Source organism: Hemiscyllium ocellatum, unplaced genomic scaffold (genome assembly GCF_020745735.1).
Source record: "Hemiscyllium ocellatum isolate sHemOce1 unplaced genomic scaffold, sHemOce1.pat.X.cur. scaffold_3611_pat_ctg1, whole genome shotgun sequence".
NCBI lineage: Eukaryota > Metazoa > Chordata > Chondrichthyes > Orectolobiformes > Hemiscylliidae > Hemiscyllium > Hemiscyllium ocellatum.
Window position 1 is genome coordinate 22,255 of NW_026868509.1, and position 18,087 is coordinate 40,341.

General features: G+C 51.2%; 9 non-coding genes across 9 annotated transcripts; all 9 read left to right on the forward strand.

The window, feature by feature from the left end:
* The first annotated feature begins 134 nt into the window (after nt 1-134).
* Nucleotides 135-326, forward strand: LOC132813333 (U2 spliceosomal RNA). Its single transcript, XR_009644046.1, has one exon. It is a non-coding gene; the product is annotated as a U2 spliceosomal RNA (small nuclear RNA).
* A 1,816-nt stretch (nt 327-2,142) lies between these two features.
* LOC132813334 (U2 spliceosomal RNA) lies at nt 2,143-2,334 on the forward strand. Its single transcript, XR_009644047.1, has one exon. It is a non-coding gene; the product is annotated as a U2 spliceosomal RNA (small nuclear RNA).
* Nucleotides 2,335-4,130: 1,796 nt separating this feature from the next.
* Nucleotides 4,131-4,321, forward strand: LOC132813327 (U2 spliceosomal RNA). The gene has a single exon (XR_009644043.1). It is a non-coding gene; the product is annotated as a U2 spliceosomal RNA (small nuclear RNA).
* A 1,817-nt stretch (nt 4,322-6,138) lies between these two features.
* LOC132813323 (U2 spliceosomal RNA) lies at nt 6,139-6,329 on the forward strand. Its single transcript, XR_009644039.1, has one exon. It is a non-coding gene; the product is annotated as a U2 spliceosomal RNA (small nuclear RNA).
* Nucleotides 6,330-8,105: 1,776 nt separating this feature from the next.
* LOC132813325 (U2 spliceosomal RNA) lies at nt 8,106-8,297 on the forward strand. The gene has a single exon (XR_009644041.1). It is a non-coding gene; the product is annotated as a U2 spliceosomal RNA (small nuclear RNA).
* Nucleotides 8,298-10,118: 1,821 nt separating this feature from the next.
* LOC132813321 (U2 spliceosomal RNA) lies at nt 10,119-10,310 on the forward strand. Its single transcript, XR_009644037.1, has one exon. It is a non-coding gene; the product is annotated as a U2 spliceosomal RNA (small nuclear RNA).
* A 1,817-nt stretch (nt 10,311-12,127) lies between these two features.
* Nucleotides 12,128-12,319, forward strand: LOC132813318 (U2 spliceosomal RNA). Its single transcript, XR_009644034.1, has one exon. It is a non-coding gene; the product is annotated as a U2 spliceosomal RNA (small nuclear RNA).
* Nucleotides 12,320-14,142: 1,823 nt separating this feature from the next.
* On the forward strand, nt 14,143-14,334 carry LOC132813319 (U2 spliceosomal RNA). Its single transcript, XR_009644035.1, has one exon. It is a non-coding gene; the product is annotated as a U2 spliceosomal RNA (small nuclear RNA).
* A 1,801-nt stretch (nt 14,335-16,135) lies between these two features.
* LOC132813320 (U2 spliceosomal RNA) lies at nt 16,136-16,327 on the forward strand. The gene has a single exon (XR_009644036.1). It is a non-coding gene; the product is annotated as a U2 spliceosomal RNA (small nuclear RNA).
* Nucleotides 16,328-18,087: the final 1,760 nt, after the last annotated feature.

Below are 18,087 nucleotides of genomic sequence, written 5' to 3' on the forward strand. Positions count from 1 at the left end.
GTGATCTTCCGGTCTGGTTGGATATCTTGGAAGGAAGGTAGACGGTAAGGGAATAAAGGAACTTTGAATATCATCAAACTGATGGAAAGGATAGTCGGCAAATATGACCTCCACCGTTGGAGTATTAATGTGCTATCGCTTCTCGGCCTTTTGGCTTGGAATATGTGTAGTTTCTGTTCTTATCAGTTTAATCGCTGATATCTCCCGAAGGTGGGAGTGTTTGTATTAAATGGATTTTTGGAGCAGGGAGATGGCTTAAGGGCTTGCTCTGTCCTCTCCATGTATCAGCCTGGTATTGCAGTGTTTCCAGGAATGGTGCACCCAACGCTTACCCAAGTTCAAAAGCAGGTGAATGCAATGTGAATCTCTTGCCTTTGCTAGTTTGCCGTGTTGATGGCAGTCAGTGATTGTTGCATCTATTGTCTTTTCAGTTGCAGGAAACTATCGTCTTTTGTTACGGGTTTTCTGTCTTATGAACCTGCTCTGCAGTTACCTGATGAAGGTGCAGCACGCTGAAAGCCAGGACAGGGGTAACCCCAACGTGCTACAGGGAACATTCTGGAACCAGGGGCCTGCCAGGAAGGTAACTTGCCAATTTAAATGAATGGATTTGCCCTTGTCTGCCGTTTTGGGCTTCTGCGGTCGTTCTTGGAACGTATCCCACCGATGGTACGGCGGTGGCGGGGGGTGGGGTGACTGCTGTAATTTCAAAGAACCCCGTTGGGCTGAAACCTGGTGTTGTGGGATTTTTAACACAGTCAAATCAGGTTGTGGGATCCATGACTCAGCCAATGTCAAATGGCTATCAGATCAGCCCCCACAGCCCCTTCCCAACCCCCCCGCCTCCTCCCCCCCACCCCCGAGGCAACAAATTTATCCTAATATTTTCTTGAACAAGAAAGAAATGTCTTTGGTCTGTTTCCTGAATAGAGTGAAACCCCCATCTCTGTTTGTTTCTTCGCAAACTACTGTACGGAAGCGACCTGCTTTAGTAGCTACGTCTGTACGTAAAGATTATTCACGCAGACGATCGCCCAAGGCTGGAACTGGCTTCAGCTCCCTGGTGCCACCAGGCAGCCGTACTAACCACTGATCCACTGTGCCACCCGTACGATTTGGAACGATTTGTCATCATTTGCGGTGCAAGTAGCGAAACAGTTGTCAGTTTGTCAACTGGGTCGGATTATAATGTTGTCAGCGATCTGCAGCAATGTGAACGGAGATGTCGAATCGAGCTGCTGGTGGTGATGAGGCGCGCTTGCAGCGTGACATGTTTACACGGGGAGATCAGCTCCCTCCCCATTCTCCACAGAGAGTCGGATACAAGTAGAGAGGATATTGAGAGTGGACGATAAAGAAAGGGTGCACGGACGTAATTCGCTTTTCGCAACTTTTCGGATTGATGCGGAATGCCGAGGAGCGAATCCTGTACGTGAGGGAAACGATGATTGGCATTTATGGGCAAGCTACACCAACACAAGGGGAGGCAATGAATAGGATCTTTCCGTCAAGGCCAACATTTCTCGCCCATGCCGAGATCAGCCTGGTGGTGAGCTGCTCTCTCGAACCGCTGCAGTCCAAGTGCTGTCGGTAGCCCCGCGATGCTGTTTGGGCGGGGATTCCCGATTTTGACCCGGTAACACCGGAGGAACAAAGACATATTTGCAATTCAGGACAGCGAGTGTCTCGGCGGGGGGGAGGGAACTTGCGAATGGTGGTGTTCCCGTGGATCTGCTGCCGTCATCCTTCGAGGCTGCGTTGGCCATGGGTTTGCAAGGTGCTGCCTGAGGAATTCTGGTGAATCTTGTAGATGCCGGGGGAATGAATGACCCTGCCGGGGAAATGAATGACCCTGCCGCCGCCGCTGTCCCCGATCACCGGGAAAACCTCTCTGCAGTCGACCTGACGTGCGGTGGCTCCGGCCCGTGCCATCTGATTGGTCGTCAGCGCGACCTACCTCGGCACGTAACAGTGAGAAAAAAAGGGGGGAAAAAGCACCTGCTGCAGAGTGATCTTCCGGTCTGGTTGGATATTTGGAAGGAAGGTAGACGGTAAGGGAATAAAGGAACTTTGAATATCACATCAACTGATGGAAAGGATAGTCGGCAAATATGACCCACCACCGTTGGATTATAATGTGCTATCGCTTCTCGGCCTTTTGGCTTGGAATATGTGTAGTTTCTGTTCTTATCAGTTTAATCGCTGATATCTCCCGAAGGTGGGAGTGTTTGTATTAAATGGATTTTTGGAGCAGGGAGATGGCTTAAGGGCTTGCTCTGTCCTCTCCATGTATCAGCCTGGTATTGCAGTGTTTCCAGGAATGGTGCACCCAACGCTTACCCAAGTTCAAAAGCAGGTGAATGCAATGTGAATCTCTTGCCTTTGCTAGTTTGCCGTGTTGATGGCAGTCAGTGATTGTTGCATCTATTGTCTTTTCAGTTGCAGGAAACTATCGTCTTTTGTTACGGGTTTTCTGTCTTATGAACCTGCTCTGCAGTTACCTGATGAAGGTGCAGCACGCTGAAAGCCAGGACAGGGGTAACCCCAACGTGCTACAGGGAACATTCTGGAACCAGGGGCCTGCCAGGAAGGTAACTTGCCAATTTAAATGAATGGATTTGCCCTTGTCTGCCGTTTTGGGCTTCTGCGGTCGTTCTTGGAACGTATCCCACCGATGGTACGGCGGTGGGGGGGGGTGGGGTGACTGCTGTAATTTCAAAGAACCCCGTTGGGCTGAAACCTGGTGTTGTGGGATTTTTAACACAGTCAAATCAGGTTGTGGGATCCCATGACTCAGCCAATGTCAAATGGCTATCAGATCAGCCCCCACAGCCCCTTCCCAACCCCCCCGCCTCCCCCCCCACCCCCGAGGCAACAAATTTATCCTAATATTTTCTTGAACAAGAAAGAAATGTCTTTGGTCTGTTTCCTGAATAGAGTGAAACCCCCATCTCTGTTTGTTTCTTCGCAAACTACTGTACGGAAGCGACCTGCTTTAGTAGCTACGTCTGTACGTAAAGATTATTCACGCAGACGATCGCCCAAGGCTGGAACTGGCTTCAGCTCCCTGGTGCCACCAGGCAGCCGTACTAACCACTGATCCACTGTGCCACCCGTACGATTTGGAACGATTTGTCATCATTTGCGGTGCAAGTAGCGAAACAGTTGTCAGTTTGTCAACTGGGTCGGATTATAATGTTGTCAGCGATCTGCAGCAATGTGAACGGAGATGTCGAATCGAGCTGCTGGTGGTGATGAGGCGCGCTTGCAGCGTGACATGTTTACACGGGGAGATCAGCTCCCTCCCCATTCTCCAAGAGTCGGATACAAGTAGAGAGGATATTGAGAGTGGACGATAAAGAAAGGGTGCACGGACGTAATTCGCTTTTCGCAACTTTTCGGATTGATGCGGAATGCCGAGGAGCGAATCCTGTACGTGAGGGAAACGATGATTGGCATTTATGGGCAAGCTACACCAACACAAGGGGAGGCAATGAATAGGATCTTTCCGTCAAGGCCAACATTTCTCGCCCATGCCGAGATCAGCCTGGTGGTGAGCTGCTCTCTCGAACCGCTGCAGTCCAAGTGCTGTCGGTAGCCCCGCGATGCTGTTTGGGCGGGGATTCCCGATTTTGACCCGGTAACACCGGAGGAACAAAGACATATTTGCAATTCAGGACAGCGAGTGTCTCGGCGGGGGGGAGAACTTGCGAATGGTGGTGTTCCCGTGGATCTGCTGCCGTCATCCTTCGAGGCTGCGTTGGCCATGGGTTTGCAAGGTGCTGCCTGAGGAATTCTGGTGAATCTTGTAGATGCCGGGGGAATGAATGACCCTGCCGCCGCCGCTGTCCCCGATCACCGGGAGAAACCTCTCTGCAGTCGACCTGACGTGCGGTGGCTCCGGCCCGTGCCATCTGATTGGTCGTCAGCGCGACCTACGCGGCTACGTAACAGATGGAGAGAAAAGCACGGGGAAAGCACAGCGACTGCTGCAGAGTGATCTTCCGGTCTGGTTGGATATCTTGGAAGGAAGGTAGACGGTAAGGGAATAAAGGAACTTTGAATATCATCAAACTGATGGAAAGGATAGTCGGCAAATATGACCTCCACCGTTGGAGTATTAATGTGCTATCGCTTCTCGGCCTTTTGGCTTGGAATATGTGTAGTTTCTGTTCTTATAAGTTTAATCGCTGATATCTCCCGAAGGTGGGAGTGTTTGTATTAAATGGATTTTTGAGCAGGGAGATGGCTTAAGGGCTTGCTCTGTCCTCTCCATGTATCAGCCTGGTATTGCAGTGTTTCCAGGAATGGTGCACCCAACGCTTACCCAAGTTCAAAAGCAGGTGAATGCAATGTGAATCTCTTGCCTTTGCTAGTTTGCCGTGTTGATGGCAGTCAGTGATTGTTGCATCTATTGTCTTTTCAGTTGCAGGAAACTATCGTCTTTTGTTACGGGTTTTCTGTCTTATGAACCTGCTCTGCAGTTACCTGATGAAGGTGCAGCACGCAGAAAGCCAGGACAGGGGTAACCCCAACGTGCTACAGGGAACATTCTGGAACCAGGGGCCTGCCAGGAAGGTAACTTGCCAATTTGAATGAATGGATTTGCCCTTGTCTGCCGTTTTGGGCTTCTGCGGTCGTTCTTGGAACGTATCCCACCGATGGTACGGCGGTGGCGGGGGGTGGGGTGACTGCTGTAATTTCAAAGAACCCCGTTGGGCTGAAACCTGGTGTTGTGGGATTTTTAACACAGTCAAATCAGGTTGTGGGATCCCATGACTCAGCCAATGTCAAATGGCTATCAGATCAGCCCCCACAGCCCCTTCCCAACCCCCCCGCCTCCCCCCCCACCCCGAGGCAACAAATTTATCCTAATATTTTCTTGAACAAGAAAGAAATGTCTTTGGTCTGTTTCCTGAATAGAGTGAAACCCCCATCTCTGTTTGTTTCTTCGCAAACTACTGTACGGAAGCGACCTGCTTTAGTAGCTACGTCTGTACGTAAAGATTATTCACGCAGACGATCGCCCAAGGCTGGAACTGGCTTCAGCTCCCTGGTGCCACCAGGCAGCCGTACTAACCACTGATCCACTGTGCCACCCGTACGATTTGGAACGATTTGTCATCATTTGCGGTGCAAGTAGCGAAACAGTTGTCAGTTTGTCAACTGGGTCGGATTATAATGTTGTCAGCGATCTGCAGCAATGTGAACGGAGATGTCGAATCGAGCTGCTGGTGGTGATGAGGCGCGCTTGCAGCGTGACATGTTTACACGGGGAGATCAGCTCCCTCCCCATTCTCCACAGAGAGTCGGATACAAGTAGAGAGGATATTGAGAGTGGACGATAAAGAAAGGGTGCACGGACGTAATTCGCTTTTCGCAACTTTTCGGATTGATGCGGAATGCCGAGGAGCGAATCCTGTACGTGAGGGAAACGATGATTGGCATTTATGGGCAAGCTACACCAACACAAGGGGAGGCAATGAATAGGATCTTTCCGTCAAGGCCAACATTTCTCGCCCATGCCGAGATCAGCCTGGTGGTGAGCTGCTCTCTCGAACCGCTGCAGTCCAAGTGCTGTCGGTAGCCCCGCGATGCTGTTTGGGCGGGGATTCCCGATTTTGACCCGGTAACACCGGAGGAACAAAGACATATTTGCAATTCAGGACAGCGAGTGTCTCGGGGGGGGGGGAGAACTTGCGAATGGTGGTGTTCCCGTGGATCTGCTGCCGTCATCCTTCGAGGCTGCGTTGGCCATGGGTTTGCAAGGTGCTGCCTGAGGAATTCTGGTGAATCTTGTAGATCCGGGGAATGAATGACCCTGCCGGGGAAATGAATGACCCTGCCGCCGCCGCTGTCCCCGATCACCGGGAGAAACCTCTCTGCAGTCGACCTGACGTGCGGTGGCTCCGGCCCGTGCCATCTGATTGGTCGTCAGCGCGACCTACGCGGCTACGTAACAGATGGAGAGAAAAGCACGGGGAAAGCACAGCGACTGCTGCAGAGTGATCTTCCGGTCTGGTTGGATATCTTGGAAGGAAGGTAGACGGTAAGGGAATAAAGGAACTTTGAATATCATCAAACTGATGGAAAGGATAGTCGGCAAATATGACCTCCACCGTTGGAGTATTATGTGCTATCGCTTCTCGGCCTTTTGGCTTGGATATGTGTAGTTTCTGTTCTTATCAGTTTAATCGCTGATATCTCCCGAAGGTGGGAGTGTTTGTATTAAATGGATTTTTGGAGCAGGGAGATGGCTTAAGGGCTTGCTCTGTCCTCTCCATGTATCAGCCTGGTATTGCAGTGTTTCCAGGAATGGTGCACCCAACGCTTACCCAAGTTCAAAAGCAGGTGAATGCAATGTGAATCTCTTGCCTTTGCTAGTTTGCCGTGTTGATGGCAGTCAGTGATTGTTGCATCTATTGTCTTTTCAGTTGCAGGAAACTATCGTCTTTTGTTACGGGTTTTCTGTCTTATGAACCTGCTCTGCAGTTACCTGATGAAGGTGCAGCACGCAGAAAGCCAGGACAGGGGTAACCCCAACGTGCTACAGGGATTCTGGATTCATGGAAAGGGGCCTGCCAGGGGTAACTTGCCAATTTTTGAATGAATGGATTTGCCCCTTGTCTGCCGTTTTGGGCTCTGGGTCGGTGGATGGGGTTACGTATGATCCCATGGTACGGGGGGAGGGGGGGGGGGGTGATGCTGTATTTCAAAAACCCCGTTGGGCTGAAACCTGGTGTTGTGGGATTTTTAATACACAGTCAATCAGGTGGGTGGATGACTCCAATGAATCAGCAATGTCAATATGTTATCAGCCCCCCCCAAGCCCCTCCCCCCCCCCTCCCCCCCCCCCCCGTAAACATTTTTTTAACAAATTTGAAATGTAATTGTTTTGTTATGAAGAGTGAAACCCAATGTCTGTGTTTGTTTAATAAAATGAGACCCCCACTTCTCTGCTTTATTTCGTACGAAACTACTGTACGGAAGCGACCTGCTTTAGTAGCTACGTTGTGTAAAGATTATTCGCACCTGGAGCGTTAAGGCTGATCCACTGTTCATCCTGGGATGGCAAGTATTAACCACTGATCCACTGTGCCACCCGTACGATTTGGAAGATTTGTCATCATTGGGGCAAGGGCGATTGTTGAGTTTGTCAACTGTGGGGTATAATGGTCAGGATTGTTGCAGCAAGTGATCTGAATTTGTATTAGTGTGGAGTGAGTGGGATATGGGTGGTGCGTGAGCGTGACATGTTTACGGGGGATCAGCTCCCTCCCCATTCTCAAGAGAGTCGTTACAGTAGAGAGAGGATATTGAGAGGTGGACGATAAAGAAAGGTGCACGGACGTAATTCGCTTTTCGCAATTTTCGGATTGATGCGGAATGCCGAGAATCCTACGTACGTGAGGGAAACGATGATTGGCATTTATGGGCAAGCTACACAACACAAGGGGAGGCAATGAATAGGATCTTTCCGTCAAGGCCAACATTTCTCGCCCATGCCGAGATCAGCCTGGGTGGTGAGCTGCTCTCTCGAACCGCTGCAGTCCAAGTGCTGTCGGTAGCCCCGCGATGCTGTTTGGGCGGGGATTCCCGATTTTGACCCGGTAACACCGGAGGAACAAAGACATATTTGCAATTCAGGACAGCGAGTGTCTCGGGGGGGGGGGAGAACTTGCGAATGGTGGTGTTCCCGTGGATCTGCTGCCGTCATCCTTCCTTCGAGGCTGCGTTGGCCATGGGTTTGCAAGGTGCTGCCTGAGGAATTCTGGTGAATCTTGTAGATGCCGGGGGAATGAATGACCCTGCCGCCGCCGCTGTCCCCGATCACCGGGAGAAACCTCTCTGCAGTCGACCTGACGTGCGGTGGCTCCGGCCCGTGCCATCTGATTGGTCGTCAGCGCGACCTACGCGGCTACGTAACAGATGGAGAGAAAAGCACGGGGAAAGCACAGCGACTGCTGCAGAGTGATCTTCCGGTCTGGTTGGATATCTTGGAAGGAAGGTAGACGGTAAGGGAATAAAGGAACTTTGAATATCATCAAACTGATGGAAAGGATAGTCGGCAAATATGACCTCCACCGTTGGAGTATTAATGTGCTATCGCTTCTCGGCCTTTTGGCTTGGAATATGTGTAGTTTCTGTTCTTATCAGTTTTAATCGCTGATATCTCCGAAGGTGGGAGTGTTTGTATTAAATGGATTTTTGGAGCAGGGAGATGGCTTAAGGGCTTGCTCTGTCCTCTCCATGTATCAGCCTGGTATTGCAGTGTTTCCAGGAATGGTGCACCCAACGCTTACCCAAGTTCAAAAGCAGGTGAATGCAATGTGAATCTCTTGCCTTTGCTAGTTTGCCGTGTTGATGGCAGTCAGTGATTGTTGCATCTATTGTCTTTTCAGTTGCAGGAAACTATCGTCTTTTGTTACGGGTTTTCTGTCTTATGAACCTGCTCTGCAGTTACCTGATGAAGGTGCAGCACGCAGAAAGCCAGGACAGGGGTAACCCCAACGTGCTACAGGGAACATTCTGGAACCAGGGCCTGCCAGGAAGGTAACTTGCCAATTTAAATGAATGGATTTGCCCTTGTCTGCCGTTTTGGGCTTCTGCGGTCGTTCTTGGAACGAACGTATCCCACCGATGGTACGGCGGTGGCGGGGGTGGGGTGACTGCTGTAATTTCAAAGAACCCCGTTGGGCTGAAACCTGGTGTTGTGGGATTTTTAACACAGTCAAATCAGGTTGTGGGATCCCATGACTCAGCCAATGTCAAATGGCTATCAGATCAGCCCCCACAGCCCCTTCCCAACCCCCCCGCCTCCCCCCCCCACCCCCGAGGCAACAAATTTATCCTAATATTTTCTTGAACAAGAAAGAAATGTCTTTGGTCTGTTTCCTGAATAGAGTGAAACCCCCATCTCTGTTTGTTTCTTCGCAAACTACTGTACGGAAGCGACCTGCTTTAGTAGCTACGTCTGTACGTAAAGATTATTCACGCAGACGATCGCCCAAGGCTGGAACTGGCTTCAGCTCCCTGGTGCCACCAGGCAGCCGTACTAACCACTGATCCACTGTGCCACCCGTACGATTTGGAACGATTTGTCATCATTTGCGGTGCAAGTAGCGAAACAGTTGTCAGTTTGTCAACTGGGTCGGATTATAATGTTGTCAGCGATCTGCAGCAATGTGAACGGAGATGTCGAATCGAGCTGCTGGTGGTGATGAGGCGCGCTTGCAGCGTGACATGTTTACACGGGGAGATCAGCTCCCTCCCCATTCTCCAGAGAGTCGGATACAAGTAGAGAGGATATTGAGAGTGGACGATAAAGAAAGGGTGCACGGACGTAATTCGCTTTTCGCAACTTTTCGGATTGATGCGGAATGCCGAGGAGCGAATCCTGTACGTGAGGGAAACGATGATTGGCAGTTATGGGCAAGCTACACCAACACAAGGGGAGGCAATGAATAGGATCTTCCGTCAAGGCCAACATTTCTCGCCCATGCCGAGATCAGCCTGGTGGTGAGCTGCTCTCTCGAACCGCTGCAGTCCAAGTGCTGTCGGTAGCCCCGCGATGCTGTTTGGGCGGGGATTCCCGATTTTGACCCGGTAACACCGGAGGAACAAAGACATATTTGCAATTCAGGACAGCGAGTGCCTCGGGGGGGGGGGAGGAGAACTTGCGAATGGTGGTGTTCCCGTGGATCTGCTGCCGTCATCCTTCGAGGCTGCGTTGGCCATGGGTTTGCAAGGTGCTGCCTGAGGAATTCTGGTGAATCTTGTAGATGCCGGGGGAATGAATGACCCTGCCGGGGAATGAATGACCCTGCCGCCGCCGCTGTCCCCGATCACCGGGAGAAACCTCTCTGCAGTCGACCTGACGTGCGGTGGCTCCGGCCCGTGCCATCTGATTGGTCGTCAGCGCGACCTACGCGGCTACGTAACAGATGGAAGAAAAGCACGGGGAAAGCACAGCGACTGCTGCAGAGTGATCTTCCGGTCTGGTTGGATATCTTGGAAGGAAGGTAGACGGTAGGGAATAAAGGAACTTTGAATATCATCAAACTGATGGAAAGGATAGTCGGCAAATATGACCTCCACCGTTGGAGTATTAATGTGCTATCGCTTCTCGGCCTTTTGGCTTGGAATATGTGTAGTTTCTGTTCTTATCAGTTTAAACGCTGATATCTCCCGAAGGTGGGAGTGTTTGTATTAAATGGATTTTTGGAGCAGGGAGATGGCTTAAGGGCTTGCTCTGTCCTCTCCATGTATCAGCCTGGTATTGCAGTGTTTCCAGGAATGGTGCACCCAACGCTTACCCAAGTTCAAAGCAGGTGAATGCAATGTGAATCTCTTGCCTTTGCTAGTTTGCCGTGTTGATGGCAGTCAGTGATTGTTGCATCTATTGTCTTTTCAGTTGCAGGAAACTATCGTCTTTTGTTACGGGTTTTCTGTCTTATGAACCTGCTCTGCAGTTACCTGATGAAGGTGCAGCACGCTGAAAGCCAGGACAGGGTAACCCCAACGTGCTACAGGGAACATTCTGGAACCAGGGGCCTGCCAGGAAGGTAACTTGCCAATTTAAATGAATGGATTTGCCCTTGTCTGCCGTTTTGGGCTTCTGCGGTCGTTCTTGGAACGTATCCCACCGATGGTACGGCGGTGGCGGGGGTGGGGTGACTGCTGTAATTTCAAAGAACCCCGTTGGGCTGAAACCTGGTGTTGTGGGATTTTTAACACAGTCAAATCAGGTTGTGGGATCCCATGACTCAGCCAATGTCAAATGGCTATCAGATCAGCCCCCACAGCCCCTTCCCAACCCCCCCGCCTCCCCCCCCACCCCCCGAGGCAACAAATTTATCCTAATATTTTCTTGAACAAGAAAGAAATGTCTTTGGTCTGTTTCCTGAATAGAGTGAAACCCCCATCTCTGTTTGTTTCTTCGCAAACTACTGTACGGAAGCGACCTGCTTTAGTAGCTACGTCTGTACGTAAAGATTATTCACGCAGACGATCGCCCAAGGCTGGAACTGGCTTCAGCTCCCTGGTGCCACCAGGCAGCCGTACTAACCACTGATCCACTGTGCCACCCGTACGATTTGGAACGATTTGTCATCATTTGCGGTGCAAGTAGCGAAACAGTTGTCAGTTTGTCAACTGGGTCGGATTATAATGTTGTCAGCGATCTGCAGCAATGTGAACGGAGATGTCGAATCGAGCTGCTGGTGGTGATGAGGCGCGCTTGCAGCGTGACATGTTTACACGGGGAGATCAGCTCCCTCCCCATTCTCCAGAGAGTCGGATACAAGTAGAGAGGATATTGAGAGTGGACGATAAAGAAAGGGTGCACGGACGTAATTCGCTTTTCGCAACTTTTCGGATTGATGCGGAATGCCGAGGAGCGAATCCTGTACGTGAGGGAAACGATGATTGGCATTTATGGGCAAGCTACACCAACACAAGGGGAGGCAATGAATAGGATCTTTCCGTCAAGGCCAACATTTCTCGCCCATGCCGAGATCAGCCTGGTGGTGAGCTGCTCTCTCGAACCGCTGCAGTCCAAGTGCTGTCGGTAGCCCGCGATGCTGTTTGGGCGGGGATTCCCGATTTTGACCCGGTAACACCGGAGGAACAAGACATATTTGCAATTCAGGACAGCGAGTGTCTCGGCGGGGGGGGGGGGAGAACTTGCGAATGGTGGTGTTCCCGTGGATCTGCTGCCGTCATCCTTCGAGGCTGCGTTGGCCATGGTTTGCAAGGTGCTGCCTGAGGAATTCTGGTGAATCTTGTAGATGCCGGGGGAATGAATGACCCTGCCGGGGGAATGAATGACCCTGCCGCCGCCGCTGTCCCCGATCAACCGGGAGAAACCTCTCTGCAGTCGACCTGACGTGCGGTGGCTCCGCCCGTGCCATCTGATTGGTCGTCAGCGCGACCTACGCGGCTACGTAACAGATGGAGAGAAAAGCACGGGGAAAGCACAGCGACTGCTGCAGAGTGATCTTCCGGTCTGGTTGGATATCTTGAAGGAAGGTAGACGGTAAGGGAATAAAGGAACTTTGAATATCATCAAACTGATGGAAAGGATAGTCGGCAAATATGACCTCCACCGTTGGAGTATTAATGTGCTATCGCTTCTCGGCCTTTTGGCTTGGAATATGTGTAGTTTCTGTTCTTATCAGTTTAATCGCTGATATCTCCCGAAGGTGGGAGTGTTTGTATTAAATGGATTTTTGGAGCAGGGAGATGGCTTAAGGGCTTGCTCTGTCCTCTCCATGTATCAGCCTGGTATTGCAGTGTTTCCAGGAATGGTGCACCCAACGCTTACCCAAGTTCAAAAGCAGGTGAATGCAATGTGAATCTCTTGCCTTTGCTAGTTTGCCGTGTTGATGGCAGTCAGTGATTGTTGCATCTATTGTCTTTTCAGTTGCAGGAAACTATCGTCTTTTGTTACGGGTTTTCTGTCTTATGAACCTGCTCTGCAGTTACCTGATGAAGGTGCAGCACGCAGAAAGCCAGGACAGGGGTAACCCCAACGTGCTACAGGGAACATTCTGGAACCAGGGGCCAGCCAGGCAGGTAACTTGCCAATTTAAATGAATGGATTTGCCCTTGTCTGCCGTTTTGGGCTTCTGCGGTCGTTCTTGGAACGTATCCCACCGATGGTACGGCGGTGGCGGGGGTGGGGTGACTGCTGTAATTTCAAAGAACCCCGTTGGGCTGAACCCTGGTGTTGTGGATTTTTAACACAGTCAAATCAGGTTGTGGGATCCCATGACTCAGCCAATGTCAAATGGCTATCAGATCAGCCCCCACAGCCCCTTCCCAACCCCCCCGCCTCTCCCCCCCCACCCCCGAGGCAACAAATTTATCCTAATATTTTCTTGAACAAGAAAGAAATGTCTTTGGTCTGTTTCCTGAATAGAGTGAAACCCCCATCTCTGTTTGTTTCTTCGCAAACTACTGTACGGAAGCGACCTGCTTTAGTAGCTACGTCTGTACGTAAAGATTATTCACGCAGACGATCGCCCAAGGCTGGAACTGGCTTCAGCTCCCTGGTGCCACCAGGCAGCCGTACTAACCACTGATCCACTGTGCCACCCGTACGATTTGGAACGATTTGTCATCATTTGCGGTGCAAGTAGCGAAACAGTTGTCAGTTTGTCAACTGGGTCGGATTATAATGTTGTCAGCGATCTGCAGCAATGTGAACGGAGATGTCGAATCGACGGCTGGTGGTGATGAGGCGCGCTTGCAGCGTGACATGTTTACACGGGGAGATCAGCTCCCTCCCCATTCTCCAGAGAGTCGGATACAAGTAGAGAGGATATTGAGAGTGGACGATAAAGAAAGGGTGCACGGACGTAATTCGCTTTTCGCAACTTTTCGGATTGATGCGGAATGCCGAGGAGCGAATCCTGTACGTGAGGGAAACGATGATTGGCATTTATGGGCAAGCTACACCAACACAAGGGGAGGCAATGAATAGGATCTTTCCGTCAAGGCCAACATTTCTCGCCCATGCCGAGATCAGCCTGGTGGTGAGCTGCTCTCTCGAACCGCTGCAGTCCAAGTGCTGTCGGTAGCCCCGCGATGCTGTTTGGGCGGGGATTCCCGATTTTGACCCGGTAACACCGGAGGAACAAAGACATATTTGCAATTCAGGACAGCGAGTGTCTCGGGGGGGGGGAGGGTGGAGAACTTGCGAATGGTGGTGTTCCCGTGGATCTGCTGCCGTCATCCTTCGAGGCTGCGTTGGCCATGGGTTTGCAAGGTGCTGCCTGAGGAATTCTGGTGAATCTTGTAGATGCCGGGGGAATGAATGACCCTGCCGGGGGAATGAATGACCCTGCCGCCGCCGCTGTCCCCGATCACCGGGAGAAACCTCTCTGCAGTCGACCTGACGTGCGGTGGCTCCGGCCCGTGCCATCTGATTGGTCGTCAGCGCGACCTACGCGGCTACGTAACAGATGGAGAGAAAAGCACGGGGAAAGCACAGCGACTGCTGCAGAGTGATCTTCCGGTCTGGTTGGATATCTTGGAAGGAAGGTAGACGGTAAGGAATAAAGGAACTTTGAATATCATCAAACTGATGGAAAGGATAGTCGGCAAATATGACCTCCACCGTTGGAGTATTAATGTGCTATCGCTTCTCGGCCTTTTGGCTTGGAATATGTGTAGTTTCTGTTCTTATCAGTTTAATCGCTGATATCTCCCGAAGGTGGGAGTGTTTGTATTAAATGGATTTTTGGAGCAGGGAGATGGCTTAAGGGCTTGCTCTGTCCTCTCCATGTATCAGCCTGGTATTGCAGTGTTTCCAGGAATGGTGCACCCAACGCTTACCCAAGTTCAAAAGCAGGTGAATGCAATGTGAATCTCTTGCCTTTGCTAGTTTGCCGTGTTGATGGCAGTCAGTGATTGTTGCATCTATTGTCTTTTCAGTTGCAGGAAACTATCGTCTTTTGTTACGGGTTTTCTGTCTTATGAACCTGCTCTGCAGTTACCTGATGAAGGTGCAGCACGCAGAAAGCCAGGACAGGGGTAACCCCAACGTGCTACAGGGAACATTCTGGAACCAGGGGCCTGCCAGGAAGGTAACTTGCCAATTTAAATGAATGGATTTGCCCTTGTCTGCCGTTTTGGGCTTCTGCGGTCGTTCTTGGACGTATCCCACCGATGGTACGGCGGTGGCGGGGGGGTGGGGTGACTGCTGTAATTTCAAAGAACCCCGTTGGGCTGAAACCTGGTGTTGTGGGATTTTTAACACAGTCAAATCAGGTTGTGGGATCCCATGACTCAGCCAATGTCAAATGGCTATCACAGATCAGCCCCCACAGCCCTTCCCAACCCCCCCGCCTCCCCCCCCACCCCCCGAGGCAACAAATTTATCCTAATATTTTCTTGAACAAGAAAGGAAATGTCTTTGGTCTGTTTCCTGAATAGAGTGAAACCCCCATCTCTGTTTGTTTCTTCGCAAACTACTGTACGGAAGCGACCTGCTTTAGTAGCTACGTCTGTACGTAAAGATTATTCACGCAGACGATCGCCCAAGGCTGGAACTGGCTTCAGCTCCCTGGTGCCACCAGGCAGCCGTACTAACCACTGATCCACTGTGCCACCCGTACGATTTGGAACGATTTGTCATCATTTTGCGGTGCAAGTAGCGAAACAGTTGTCAGTTTGTCAACTGGGTCGGATTATAATGTTGTCAGCGATCTGCAGCAATGTGAACGGAGATGTCGAATCGAGCTGCTGGTGGTGATGAGGCGCGCTTGCAGCGTGACATGTTTACACGGGGAGATCAGCTCCCTCCCCATTCTCCAGAGAGTCGGATACAAGTAGAGAGGATATTGAGAGTGGACGATAAAGAAAGGGTGCACGGACGTAATTCGCTTTTCGCAACTTTTCGGATTGATGCGGAATGCCGAGGAGCAAATCCTGTACGTGAGGGAAACGATGATTGGCATTTATGGGCAAGCTACACCAACACAAGGGGAGGCAATGAATAGGATCTTTCCGTCAAGGCCAACATTTCTCGCCCATGCCGAGATCAGCCTGGTGGTGAGCTGCTCTCTCGAACCGCTGCAGTCCAAGTGCTGTCGGTAGCCCCGCGATGCTGTTTGGGCGGGGATTCCCGATTTTGACCCGGTAACACCGGAGGAACAAAGACATATTTGCAATTCAGGACAGCGAGTTCTCGGGAGGGGGGGGAGAACTTGCGAATGGTGGTGTTCCCGTGGATCTGCTGCGTCATCCTTCGAGGCTGCGTTGGCCATGGGTTTGCAAGGTGCTGCCTGAGGAATTCTGGTGAATCTTGTAGATGCCATGGGGAATGAATGACCCTGCCGCCGCCGCTGTCCCCGATCACCGGAGAAACCTCTCTGCAGTCGACCTGACGTGCGGTGGCTCCGCCCGTGCCATCTGATTGGTCGTCAGCGCGACCTACGCGGCTACGTAACAGATGGAGAGAAAAGCACGGGGAAAGCACAGCGACTGCTGCAGAGTGGATCTTCCGGTCTGGTTGGATATCTTGGAAGGAAGGTAGACGGTAAGGGAATAAAGGAACTTTGAATATCATCAAACTGATGGAAAGGATAGTCGGCAAATATGACCTCCACCGTTGGAGTATTAATGTGCTATCGCTTCTCGGCCTTTTGGCTTGGAATATGTGTAGTTTCTGTTCTTATCAGTTTAATCGCTGATATCTCCCGAAGGTGGGAGTGTTTGTATTAAATGGATTTTTGGAGCAGGGAGATGGCTTAAGGGCTTGCTCTGTCCTCTCCATGTATCAGCCTGGTATTGCAGTGTTTCCAGGAATGGTGCACCCAACGCTTACCCAAGTTCAAAAGCAGGTGAATGCAATGTGAATCTCTTGCCTTTGCTAGTTTGCCGTGTTGATGGCAGTCAGTGATTGTTGCATCTATTGTCTTTTCAGTTGCAGGAAACTATCGTCTTTTGTTACGGGTTTTTCTGTCTTATGAACCTGCTCTGCAGTTACCTGATGAAGGTGCAGCACGCAGAAAGCCAGGACAGGGGTAACCCAACGTGCTACAGGGAACATTCTGGAACCAGGGGCCTGCCAGGAAGGTAACTTGCCATTTAATGAATGGATTTGCCCTTGTCTGCCGTTTTGGGCTTCTGCGGTCGTTCTTGGAACGTATCCCACCGATGGTACGGCGGTGGCGGGGGGTGGGGTGACTGCTGTAATTTCAAAGAACCCCGTTGGGCTGAAACCTGGTGTTGTGGGATTTTTAACACAGTCAAATCAGGTTGTGGGATCCCATGACTCAGCCAATGTCAAATGGCTATCAGATCAGCCCCCACAGCCCCTTCCCAACCCCCCCGCCCCCCCCCCACCCCCGAGGCAACAAATTTATCCTAATATTTTCTTGAACAAGAAAGAAATGTCTTTGGTCTGTTTCCTGAATAGAGTGAAACCCCCATCTCTGTTTGTTTCTTCGCAAACTACTGTACGGAAGCGACCTGCTTTAGTAGCTACGTCTGTACGTAAAGATTATTCACGCAGACGATCGCCCAAGGCTGGAACTGGCTTCAGCTCCCTGGTGCCACCAGGCAGCCGTACTAACCACTGATCCACTGTGCCACCCGTACGATTTGGAACGATTTGTCATCATTTGCGGTGCAAGTAGCGAAACAGTTGTCAGTTTGTCAACTGGGTCGGATTATAATGTTGTCAGCGATCTGCAGCAATGAACGGAGATGTCGAATCGAGCTGCTGGTGGTGATGAGGCGCGCTTGCAGCGTGACATGTTTACACGGGGAGATCAGCTCCCTCCCCATTCTCTCACAGAGAGTCGGATACAAGTAGAGAGGATATTGAAAGTGGACGATAAAGAAAGGGTGCACGGACTAAATTCGCTTTTCGCAACTTTTCGGATTGATGCGGAATGCCGAGGGAGGCGAATCCTGTACGTGAGGGAAACGATGATTGGCATTTATGGGCAAGCTACACCAACACAAGGGGAGGCAATGAATAGGATCTTTCCGTCAAGGCCAACATTTCTCGCCCATGCCGAGATCAGCCTGGTGTGAGCTGCTCTCTCGAACCGCTGCAGTCCAAGTGCTGTCGGTAGCCCCGCGATGCTGTTTGGGCGGGGATTCCCGATTTTGACCGTAACACCGGAGGAACAAAGACATATTTGCAATTCAGGACAGCGAGTGTCCTCGGGGGGGGGGAGAGGGTGAGAACTTGCGAATGTGGTGTTTCCCGTGGATCTGCTGCCGTCATCCTTCGAGGCTGCGTTGGCCATGGGTTTGCAAGGTGCTGCCTGAGGAATTCTGGTGAATCTTGTAGATGCCGGGGGAATGAATGACCCTGCCGGGGGAATGAATGACCCTGCCGCCGCCGCTGTCCCCGATCACCGGGAGAAACCTCTCTGCAGTCGACCTGACGTGCGGTGGCCCGGCCCGTGCCATCTGATTGGTCGTCAGCGCGACCTACGCGGCTACGTAACAGATGGAGAGAAAAGCACGGGGAAAGCACAGCGACTGCTGCAGAGTGATCTTCCGGTCTGGTTGGATATCTTGGAAGGAAGGTAGACGGTAAGGGAATAAAGGAACTTTGAATAT